A 12,832-nucleotide genomic window follows, 5' to 3' on the forward strand; every position below is an offset into this window, starting at 1 on the left:
GGGTTGGAGGATATAAGAATGAGAAAGCAAAAAGAACAGGACGGTCAAGAATGGAATGATCAAGATTAATGGGGGCTCTAACTGGTTCCATTTTGCCATGTTTCCACCCCCCAAGGCCCTCAACAATCACAGGAGACTTCAGGAGTGCACCACGCAGAAGCAATTAGTTAAACGATATACCACACAGACCTGATTTGTTAGCTGTCGCCCCTCCCTTGCCCTCAGCCTCCAGTAAACTCCCTCAGAGTAGTACAAGGCAAGGACCACCCAACTATTGGGAGGAATCCCTGACACTTCTCCAGGGCAACATTCTGGATAGTCCAAAAAGGGTCCATCTTTTAAGGGTTTCTGGGAAACCAGACACTGACATTTTTATTAGTATCGACGACGTTTGTTTGGAGCAAATTCAGCTCCAGGAGCTGCACGGTGGAATGCAGGAGGGGTTGCCCCAATTGCCCCAGTTCCTTCCATTGCAGCAGCCTGACCAAAGCGGTCAGTTGTCGGTGGGGTCAATCCCAGGGTTCCATCTGGCCTCGTGGTGGCAGGTCCTGGAGGAGCTGGGCTACCAGCTGGCCCTGGAGCAGGGGGCGTGGCGCCTCTGTTGTTTGCGCCCACAGCCATCTGGCCCGTCCGTCCGTATCTCCTGTTCTCCCGCATCAGGGGCTGTTCCCTTGAGTCCTTCCTGCTGTCGCCGCGTCATTTCTTCCTCTCGGCGCCTGCGCCCTCCTCCTGCCTGGGCTCCAGTTGCTTTCGCTTTTGCGCTTCTTGGTTGTGCAGCAATCCCTCCTCCTGTGGGACCCAGGAAATTTAACAAAAACCCCCACCCCCGGACAAGCAGAGCAGGACTGACTCCCTGATGTGCTGCCCCCGCCTTGCGCCGACCTGCTTATTGCTTAGGGCGCTGCCCCGCCCTAGTCAAGCCCGGGGCACACCCTAATCGGAAATCGGCTCAGTGATAGGCCAGTTCAAATGGATACTTTAGGGTAAAATGTAATTCAATGGGCCACCTGCGTGTGGACCGACATGAGTGTGCAACTTTCTGCGGATCCCATTGGCCCTGGTCCCTAGAAAGCTGCTCCGCCTCTGAGCCTCGGGGTCCAAGTCCCTGCTCCGCCGTGTGGGGTACACATGGGCCCGAGCTCGAGCTTGTAATAGACCCTCGTGCGTTTGCATCGCAGTCGGCTCCTCGGTGGTTTCTCGGAGTCGCAGTGTCGGGCACAGCACTCCTAGGTTCTTCCTGACGCCTCATCAGATCCTGTCTCATCAGCATGACCTGGGGCTCCGGGCCAGCAGCCTCCACCCCCTCCAGCTCCCGCGGGCTCCCTGGACGCTGGGGTCCCGGGGCCTGCGGCTTCTCCACCGCAGGCCGAGCCCCCGCGCACCGCCTACGCAGGCCGCTCTCGCTCCGGGTCAAACTGCAGATTCTGTACGAGCCGTTGCTCCGGGCCGCCCCCTCCGCCCCCTCCCCCCCCCTCCCCCCCCGCCGCGCCGCGGGCTGCACCTGCGAGGGAGGGAAGCGCGGTCGCGGGGAGGAGCGTGCGCTGCGCCTGCCCGAGCTTTCCCCAGTGCGTCCTCCTGGGGCCTTCCTCCATCATCCCCGGCGACACACCTCGCCGCCTGGCCACACACGGGGAAGGCGTCCTCCCGCAGTGCTCTGGACGCGCGGCGAGGACGGGTTCGACCGCGGGGGCTGCACGACCGCAGCAGCTTTCCACCGAGTGGCACGTGGCCCAGTGCCCTTGGCCATCTCCGCTAGGCTTCGCGTTTCCCAGCGGACTGAGCCAAAGCCCTAATCCTTAAGAATGAAGCCTTCGGGGCGGCCCGGGTGGCTCAGCGGTTTAGCGCCGCCTTCGGCCTGGTCCTGGGGTCCCGGGATCGAGTCCCGCGTCGGGCTCCCTGCACGGAGCCTGCTTCTCCCTCTGCCTGGGTCTCTCTCTCTCTCTCTCTCTCTGTCTCTCATGAATAAATAAATAAGATATTTTTTAAAAAAATGAAGCCTTCGCCTCCTTTCCCATGTTTCTCAAATAGTTTCTTCATCTCTTCCTCAGTGATCTCAGGAGGGAGATTGCCCACAAAGAGCTGGCTAGGTTGGGTGAAGTTCTCTCCCGGTTTCCTAAAATTCTTCAAGTCAATAGGCAAGGCTTCATTTTGGCTGCTGGCTTGTTGCCCGTTTGCAGGTATTGGTGGCGGCGGTGGCTGCTGCTGTTGCTGCCGGTGGTGACGCTGATGATGCTTCCTTGGAGTATGGTTTTGCTTCTCCAAGTTAAAGGTTTTATTGCTCTGCATTTTTGCACCCCGCTACCGACTGTTCTCAGAGTAACAGCTATTTTTCATATCTCTGCTCAATTCTGCTCACTCTCTTGACTATATTCTTCACTTTCCATTCTCTGTATATCTTTTCTCTACCTTCTTCTTTCTGCTTACTCATGATTTTGGTTTACTCATAAATTGCGCTGTCAGTTTCCGACACCCTGTATTTTTCCATGAGTCTTCACTGGCTTTCTCTGACAGCTATAATATATATATTTTTTACAAGTTTAAATTCCCTAAGATAGACGCTGATTTTTTTCATGTCAAAACACATTATAGATTGCTGGCTAGATTGTGGATTGGCTTCTTATGGATCAAATGATCATTTTGGTTCAATGAACAGGTGTTGCCCTAACTTTTTGTAATATAGCTACCTTAGGAAGAAGTCAGACTTTCACTGTTTGCAGATGACATGATACTCTATCTAGAAAGCCTGAAGGACTCCACCAAAAAATTGCTAAAGCTCATCCATGAGTCCAGCAAAGTCACAGAAAATAAAGTTAGTGTGCAGAAATCTGGTGCATTTCTATACACCAATAATGAAGCAGCAGAAAAAGAAATCAAGGAATTTATTCCATTTGCAATTGCACCAAAAAACAATAAGATACATAAGAATAAATCTAACTAAAGTAAAAGATCTGTATTCTGAAAACTATAGAACACTTATGAAAGAAATTGAAGAGGACACAAAGAAATGGAAAAGCATTTTATTTATGCTCATGGATCAGAAGAACAAACATTTAAAAAATATCTATACTACCCAAAGCAATCTACACATTTAATGCAATCCCTATCAAAATACCACCAGTGTTTTTCATGGAACTAGAACAAACAATCCAAAAATTTTTATGAAACCACAAAAGACCCTGAATAACGAAAGCAATTCTGAAAAAGGAAAACAAAACTGGAGACATCACAATTCTGGATTCCAAGCTCTATTACAGAGTTGTTGCAAGACAGCGTGGTCCTGGCACAACCCAGACACATAGATCAATGGAACAGATTAGGAAATCCAGAAATGGACCCTCAACTCTATGGTCAACTAATCTTCGACAAAGCAGGAAAGAATAGCCAATGGAAAAAAGTTTCTTCAACAAATGGTGCTGAGAAAACTGGACAGCAACATGCAGAAGAATGAAACTGGGCCACTTTCTTTCACCACACATAAAAATAAATTCAAAATGGATGAAAGACCTTAATGTGAGACAGGGATCCATCAAAATGCTAGAGGAGAACACAGGCAGAAACCTCTTTGACTGCAGCCATAGCAATTTATTAGACATGTCGCTGGAGGCAAGGGAGACAAAAGCAAAAATGAACTACTGGGACTTCATCAAGGTAAAAAGCTTCTGGCAGGGAAGGAAACAATCAACAAAACTAAATGGCATCCTGTGGAATGGGGGAAGATATTTGAAATGACATATCTGATAAAGGGTTAGTATCCAAAATCTATAAAGAACTTGCCAAATTCAATACCACAAAACAAATAATCCAGTGAAGAAATGGCAGAAGACATGAATAGACATTCTTTTGAAAGAAGACATCCAGATGACCAACAGACACATGAAAAGATGCTCAACATCACTCATCATCAGGGAAATACAAATCAAAATTGGGATGAGATACCACCTCACACCTGTCAGAATGGCTAAAATTAACAACACAAGAAACAATAGGTGAGGATCTGGAGAAAGGGGAACCCTCTTGTACTGTTGGTGAGAATGCAAACTCGTGCAGCCACTCTGGAGTACAGTTTGGAGGTTCCTCAAAAAGTTAAAAATAGAACTTCCCTATGAAGTGCGATTGCACTATTCGGTATTTACCCAAAGAATACAAAAATACAGATTCAAAGGGGTAAACGCACCCAGATATATATAGCAGCATTATCAACAATAGCCAAACTATGGAGAGAGCCTGAATGTCTATTGACTGATGAATGGATAAAGAAGACGTGGTATATATATATATATATATATATATATATATATATATATATATATAATGGAATATCACTCAGCCACCAGAAAGAATGAAATCTTGCAATTTGTAACAGCATGGATGGAGCTAGCGTGTATTATGTTAAGTGACATAAGTCAGTCAGAGGAAAGACGAATACCATATGATCTCATTCATATGTAGAATTTAAGAAAGAAAACAGATGAACGTATAGGAAGGGGGAAAGAAAAAAGGAGCGGGAAACAAGTCATAAGTGACTCTTAGTGATAGAGAACAAATTGAGGGTTGATGGAAGGAAGTGGATGGGGGATGGGCAGGATAGGTGATGGGTATTAAGGAGGGCACTTCTTGCAGTGAGCACTGGGTGTTGTATATGAGTGATAAGTCACTGAATTCTACTCCAGAAACCAATTTTGCACTATATGTTATCTAACAAAATTTAAATTAAAAAAAAAATAGCAGCCGTAGGCTGCCACTGTACAGAGGCTGTGGGCACAGGCACTTTCCATTTGAAGGGGCTGCTAGCATGGCAGGCACCATGATTAACAAATTGTTACTATAGAATCTCTAATCCCTTCTTTATGTATAATTTAATGATTATTGCTTTCATAAGATGACATAGAAGCACAAGATATGAAGCTCCTTAAGCATCCAGAGAAAAATTAAATTTGTTTAGTAGTTTTGGTGTTAAGTGTTTTTTACTGTATTCGACTTGTTTAAAAGTTGGTAATTTCTCTATGTCATTATGTGGTAAAGCTTAATTACCCCAAACTATTTCTATTAATTAGGACACACCAATTCCCAGCAAAAAGTGATTATTGCTGTACCAAGAAATCTTGGAGGTTTGGAGACAAGTTCTCCCCTCAGCTGTGAAATAAAAAATGGCAAAAGCTGCTGCATATTGTCATATGGATCTTTACTGTGCATTGTGTGTGTTTTCCCTTTGAATTGCTGCTAAGAGCCAGTAACAATTTCTGTTGATCTGCAATCAATTGTCAAAATGTGTTCATCATTATATATTAGGAGGTAAAAAGCTTCTCAGCAAAATGTTTGATCTATTAAGCAATGAGGAACTTCCCTTTAGAAATAAAGTCATACAAATAAGATTGCCTTCATAGGAAGAATATTTAAAATATTCTTATACTTTGATTCTGTAGTAATTCATTAGTGTGCAACTAATTTGATAATAATGCATTTAAAGTCTAGAAGTAAATACTTCCGACTTCTTACTACTATAAGACACACTTAACCTTTTTCACTTAACTAATATCTACTGATTACCACCTGTATCATCACCGTAAGTCTAAATGCAAGTGACTGGTTGCTGAAAGAGCAATGGAAACTATAGGACTTAGGACCATGCATTGTAGAATTCAGGTAATAATACAAATTTTTTTTTGAATAGTTTTAGGTACCTTGAGATGGTTAAAATGAATTGCTAAAGTCTGTTTGGGAAATATAGCTACACTTTCTGATCTTTATTTTCATAATTTGGAAGATAAGCTGTATTACAGAGATGTCTTAAACACCAACACATTATATCCAGTTGGAGGATTGGACTGGTGGACTAAAGGTTAGAAGAGAATCACCCTTTTGCTATGTTAGGCCTTCCTTCCATGATTGGTGACTGTAGAAAAGGAAGTAAATTAGTAGAATAGCTAAGTAAAGCTGTGACCTTGGAATGAAAACATTTTTCCAGTGGGGTACCCAATTCAGTTTCCATATTATCTCAGAGAGGCCCACTAACTTCTAATTGTATTGACAGTCTAGATTTTATGACATACTCTATGCAAGAAACTATAGCATAAATAAAGAAATTAAAGATCAGTAGGCTTTAGAAAAATGAAGCAAAGCAACATAATCCATTGTTTGGGGGCAAAGCCTCTTTAATTTTGTTTCATGTAACTTAGGTTAATTAAAATGAAGCCCATAGGCTAAATGCATTGACCACTGTATAAGTTCACTTTTATTCTACTTTAATTATAGTTATATCTAAAATTATAAGTACTGCTTATAAAATTATAAATAATTGAAATTATAAATAATAAAATTATAAATAATTCTTAGTTTTACCTTTTAGTTTTATTAATCTTTTATTTTAGAACAAATTTCAAGTGACCATTCAATAAAGATTTCTATTCTACATTGTCTAATGTTAAACTTAATCATAAAATTTTAGAATAATAAGGGACATTAAGAAATCATGTGGTCTCTAGCTTTCAAACTGATTTATTACCTTGGGTAATGATATTCAGCTCTGATAGGGTAACAATCCAGGGTGAGTTCAGTGATCTAAAATTTATGAAAACAAAATTTAAAAAGTAAATATATCCTCGAGTATTGGCTTGGTTGATATAAAAAAACAAGTAAACCAATTTGATCTAAATGTCATTAACAGAATACTTTAAACAATGGGAGAACAAGCACTCTTTTCAAGTGCACATGGAACATTCTCTAAGAGACCTTATGCTGGGCTATAAGACAATTCTCAACTGCTTTTAAAGGATTAAAATTATGCAATTTGTTCTATGATCACAACTGAATTAAATAGGTTATCAGTAACAAAAACATCTTAAGAATCTTCAAATATTTGGAAATTAAGCCATAGACTCTCAAAAATCACATGGGTCTGGGCAGCCCCGGTGCCTCAGCGGTTTAGTACCATCTTCAGCCCAGGGTATAATCCTGGAGACTGGGGATCGAGTCCCACGTCGGGCTCCCTGCATGGAGCCTACTTCTCCCTCTGCCTGTGTCTCTGCCTCTCTCTCTCTCTCTCTCTGTGTCTCTCATGAATAAATAAATAAAATCTTAATAAAAAAATCACATGGGTCCAAGAAGTAAAAGCAAATAGAACTGAAATGTAATGAAAATACAATGTATCAAAATTTGTGAAATGCAGCTAAAGCAGGGTTTAGGCATACAATTACCTTTAAATGCTGACATTTAAAGAGGTTTAAGTTCAATGATCTCTATGTTCACTATTAGAAGCTAGAATCAGAAAAATCAAAAGTAAGTAGAGGGAAGAAAATAATGAGAAGAAATTAATAAAATAAAAATCAGATAAGTATTAGACAATGAAACCAAAGTCTAGTTTTTTGAAAAGACAATATAATCAATAAATCTCTGACCCAGACTAATAAAAAAGTGAGATAAATCACCAACAACAAGATTGAAAGAGAGGCTATTATTACAGATTCTATAGACTTTGAGAAGATAACAGAGGACACTTAGGAGCAATTTTATGCCAGTAGATGTGACAACTTAGATGCAATGGACGAATCCTTGAAAGATACCAATTACTAAAATGAACTAAAAAAAGATATGGAAAATCAGAATAGATCTATATCTAAATCAATCAAAGAAGTTGAATTTATGAATAGAAACCTTGCTTCAGAAAAAACTTCAGACCCAGATAGTTTCACCTGTGAATCCTATAAAACTTATGAAAGAAAATATTCTAAATCTTGCTAAACGTCTTTTGGAAAACAGAAGAAGAGGTTAACCTCCTTTTATGAGGCCAGTATTACTCTGATATCAAAACCAGACAACATTACAAGGAAAGAAAACTGATCAATATCATTTCATGAGCACAGATGCAATATTCCTTAATAAAATATTAATAAATATGTAATATGCTCACTGGGGGGGGGGTTCATACTGGAAATACAAATCCTGTTTATACTCAACCTAGCTAAATGAGACATTCAAATTTGTATAAAACAAAACAAAAATACCCCCAACCCTGCTAAATGAGTTTGTTAAATATAAAGTTACTTACTTTTATATATAGCTATAGGTTTACCAACTTATAAAATACCATAACAATTCTTATTTAGTTATTCCTAAATATATATATTTCTTGTCCCTTGTTTTTCTAGAACCTTTTCATTACACTGGAATTGTGACTTATTTGACAGAAGTTTTAGTAACTGAGAAGTGAAAGAAAGTAAAAGAATATATATATATATATATATTTTAGTTATCACCTGCTTTACTGGTTTAGAACAATTTTTCTATTTAAGGCCAGATACAGAAAACATACAAATCTTTTATAATTGAAAGCATAATGTTTGCTCATGGTACAACATTTATGTAATATAAAATAAACCAATCCCATGCTTGGAGAAAACCATTATTAAGGTCTTGATAAAACATCTCCACTCTGATTTAATAATAGATATGTCTCCGTGAAGAGAACCAGAAGAGAATCAATAATTTGTGAGTTCTAATTTGAGTAGAATGTCTGTAAGACTTACTACTTTTGGGCTTCAGTTACCTCATCTATAGAATGTGAGGACTCAATTAGATATTTTTTACGGTCTTCTAATGGTTAACTTTAAGTATATACGAATCAGGTGAATTTCACGGCTCTTTAAGGCATAGAAATAAAAGTAAAGTCCACACTAAACAGAAGGTGGCAGTGTTGTTGAAGAAAAGGGTTAGATTTGAATCCTAGTAAATGCAGGTGGATTGCTGTACAAGGTGTTTGTACTTTGATAAAATTAGTGCTGTAGCAAATTAGTGACAAACCACTAATTTAGCAGGATTAAGATATCCTGTTACAATAGTTATGTTTTTCTGACGTTGATAACATCATTATACATGACACTGCTTTACTGTGAAATGCGACAGAATCAAATGTGATCACCTAACGCTCACACAAGTGTAGAAGTCATGCTAAGCTCAGAGCTTTCAAGTGAATAATAATTATTGTTATATTGGTTTCTGGTATTTTGAAAGAATTTGCCTGGCTATTATTAAGTGACAACTTCCCCATACATATTTTCAATTTGGCATGGATATTTTTAGTGAAGCAAAGTTTTTCATTTTTTTGTTTTCCAACTCGTTGAAATGAAGGAGCATTCAAGCATGTATATTTTAATGGGTTTAGACAGATTATCTTTAACACTTGGTAATGGAATTTAATAATTCGGTTTTTGTTCTATCTTAAAATATTTAATGAGTTAAATGCTTATACTGGGCTTAAGATATGAAGTTAAATTTGTGGTTTGTTGTTTATCGACATGCTAGAAGAATATTGTTCAAGAATGCAACCAATTGTAAGGGCCTTTGTAAAGTCAAGAGTTTGTTCACATTTTTAAAAAGATTTTTATTGATTCATTTGATAGAGAGCACAAGCAAGTGGAGCCGCAGGTAGGGGGAGAAGGAGAAGCTGGCTCCCCACTGAGCAGAGAGCCCCTGTGTGGGGCTCCATCCCAGGACCCTGGGATCATGACCTGAGCTGAAGGCGGGCACTTAACAAACTGAGCCACCCAGGCATCCCCACACTGTTATATTTTACTCATTTCAAGTACAGTCTTCCCCCAGGTCTCTTCAGTTTCCTAGATTTAGGTATACTGCTTTTTATTGGGATACCACTCTCCTCTCAGCATTTCTCAGAATACCTTCTATATGGAACAGTCTTCCAACCCAAGTTGTCTGTCTGTCCTTCTGCCAAATTTTTGAGAAAGATTAAACTATTAGAGAAAACATAACCAGCCTTGCTAAAGATGAAGCATGCAGACTGCATGGTAATGCCAGCACTTTTATAAAACCCCTTTCTCAATGTGTGCTTGTGTGCGCATGATCTCCACGGAGCTCACATGCAAAAGGGAGAGACCAGTGTGGGAGAGTAAGAGGGCCTTTCCAGTGGTGGAAGTCAAAGCAAGCCTTCAACCCTTGTACTGCTGGGTGCTGCCCTCTATGCTCGTTAACCTGCTCCCTAAATCCTGTGGCTCTTGTGGCAGGAAGGCTGTAATTTCATTTTAGGTAACACTCCCCTCTATCCTGAGGCCAACTCCTCTCTTGGCTATTATTTGATAGAAAGAGTCACTCCATATCATTATACCTGGGTTTTTTCACCCCCAATCCCATCAGTCTAAACTACATATTCCCCCATCTGTGGCATCTTCGTATATTGTACCAGAGGTATTCCTTACTGCCTCAAATCCCCAGTGGCAGCAATAGTCATGGTGACCTTCTTATATTTCCTCAATTATCTGCTTCTGTTTCAAAATCTTCTCTTAATTGGGATATAATTGAGATAACATTAATTTCAGGTATATGATGTAATGATGCAGTAATTGTATATATTACAAAATGATCACCATAATAAATCCAGTAACATCTGTCCCCATACATAGTTACAGTTTTTTTTCTGGTGATGAGAACCTTCAAGATCTACTCTTTTGGCTACTTTCAAAAATGCAATAAATTCAGTTTTATTAATTATAGTCACCATGCTGTATATTATGTCCTTATGACTTATTCATTTCCTAACTGGACATATAAAGATTTTTGTAATTGTCATTTTCTCTGTCTGGAATGTTTGCCACCTGATAATCACATGTCCAATTCGCTTAGGGCTCTCAAATCTTTTTTGTTCTAATGTTACTTTCTCTGTGAGGACTTCCCTCATCATCCTATTTGGAATTGCTATTCCCTCCCCTTTTTCCATTTTATTCTTCTCCATAGCACTAACCACCTTCTAACTACATAACTTACCTACTGATTTTGTTTATTGCTTGTGTCTCTATACGAGAATGTAAACTTTACCAAAGCAGGGATTTTTGTCTGTTTTATTAATTGCTGCACTTTCAGTGCCTAGAAAAAAAGTGACTGACATAAAGGAAGTACGCAATAAATGTTTGTTGAATGAAGATATGATCGAATTTCCTCAATGGAATTTTCCAAACAGATCATTTTTCTTCTTTCATTTTATTTGAAATAATAGAAGTAACACAAAAGCAGTGAGGCAGCATACATACTTTTAAAATGTAATGGATGAGGCACCTGGGTGGCTCACCCATTGAATGTCTGCTGTTGGCTCTGGGCCTGATCCCGGAGTCCCAGGATCGAGTCCCGCATCGGACTCCCTGCATGGAGCCTGCTTCTCCCTCTGCCTGTGTCTCTGCCTCTCTCCCTTTGTGTCTCTCATGAATAAATAAGTGGAATCTTTAAAAAAAAATGCAATGCATGTTTTAAAAATATTTCATGAAGATTCTTTGTGTTCATAATTCAACCAAAGACAATTTATAGAAAAATGTGTGGCAATATAAGACACGAGTTAATAACCTGCTGTACAAGCTTAATAATTGAATCTTCAGATGTGGATTAAGGCCAATTTAGATCTTTTTGCATCTTCTCACTGATGAGTTTATTATTCTTTGCACACTGTTTCTTCTAGTAGACTGCAAGGATTGTTTGGCTGGCAAGTCACTAGACAATGTTGCCTAGACATTGCCACGAGCCAATGTTGCTGGCTATTCTCACTCCCTTTCTTTCCTTCTCCAGGCCAATCTTGAAAAGTGCTAGGGGGATAACATAGTCTACAGATCACTAGTCAAAGTACTCTATCTGAGGTGTTTGTTTAAACACCTCAAGATCCCTCTCTTAACTACTTGTGTTTAAAAGCAACGCAAGTTAAAATGTTATGCTTAAAGAATTAAATATCCTGATAGCACTTTGGTGAACTAGAAAGCAAATTTTCACATACTCTAAACAAACTATACAACTCTTTTCTTTATAAACATCATATATAAGTTAGCCTTATTTCAAAATTGCCCCCCCACCCCATTGCCCCTTCTCATGAACAGACCCTTTCAGTCTTCATACATTCAGATTTTCTTCATTCTTTAAGGATCAATTCAAATCTACCCCTTCTTTATTTTTGTCCCGGACTTGTCCAGATAGAAAGCAATATCGATCTTCTCTCCACCACCAAAGCATTTGACTCTATCGGCATTAAATTTTAGTCTTGCATTTTAAGGAGCTTCCAGGCCAGCAAAAAGATGAGACATATACGTTAATAACTATGAGACTAAGTAGTGGTTGTTTGGCATATCCATTTAGATAATCAGATAAAGTCCTATGAGCATGTAAAGACAGAGCAGTGGCTTCTGTGGAAATGGTAATAGACCCTTGAGGAATGGATACAATTTGGGGGGGAGATGTGTAGTGAAGAGGAGGAAGGAAAGCCTCCCTGGGTAAGGGATAGACTGAGGCACGTGAGCAGGAATTCCTGTCCTGTAAGAAACATGAATTGGCTCAATGAATACAGTGTAACAAAGTTTTATCAAAGGGCAGTGAATGGTGGCTAGGACTAGAAAGATAGGCCTGGGCCAAATCATGAAGGGTTCTGAGTGCCAGGCACAGAATTTAGTTGTAAACTGTTCATCAGAGTAGTGACGCAGACAGAGATGCACTTAAGGAAGGTTAAACTAAACCAGGGTGTAAGTAGGCTAGTAAAGAGAGGAAGAGACTGTAAATGAGGAGAAGATCAGTTTAACAGTTGAGCAGAGAGATGATCACAATCGCAGCAAGTGAGAAAATCGCAGCAAGTGAGAAAAGGAAGAGGAGGATGGTTAATTGACATGGCTGAGCTAGAACTGACAGGACAGACAACTGAATGGCTGAGAAAAGAGCAGAGGTGTTGTTGTATCTAGGTTATTGGGAGGATGGTGCTCACGAGCCAATTTACACATGCAGGTTTTCACATATGCATAACGTGGAGCTTTTACTGGAAAAGGGAGGAAATGTTGAGTCTGAGATGGTTTCAGGATATCTA

At 39.8% G+C, this 12,832-nt stretch overlaps 1 pseudogene; it reads right to left on the reverse strand.

Annotated features, from left to right (window-relative positions):
- Positions 1–375: 375 nt before the first annotated feature.
- LOC129516821 (non-POU domain-containing octamer-binding protein-like) lies at positions 376–2,286 on the reverse strand (annotated as a pseudogene).
- Between the last annotated feature and the right edge of the window lie 10,546 nt (positions 2,287–12,832).

This window comes from Nyctereutes procyonoides, unplaced genomic scaffold (genome assembly GCF_905146905.1).
Source record: "Nyctereutes procyonoides isolate TBG_1078 unplaced genomic scaffold, NYPRO_anot_genome, whole genome shotgun sequence".
In the NCBI taxonomy this organism is placed as follows: domain Eukaryota; kingdom Metazoa; phylum Chordata; class Mammalia; order Carnivora; family Canidae; genus Nyctereutes; species Nyctereutes procyonoides.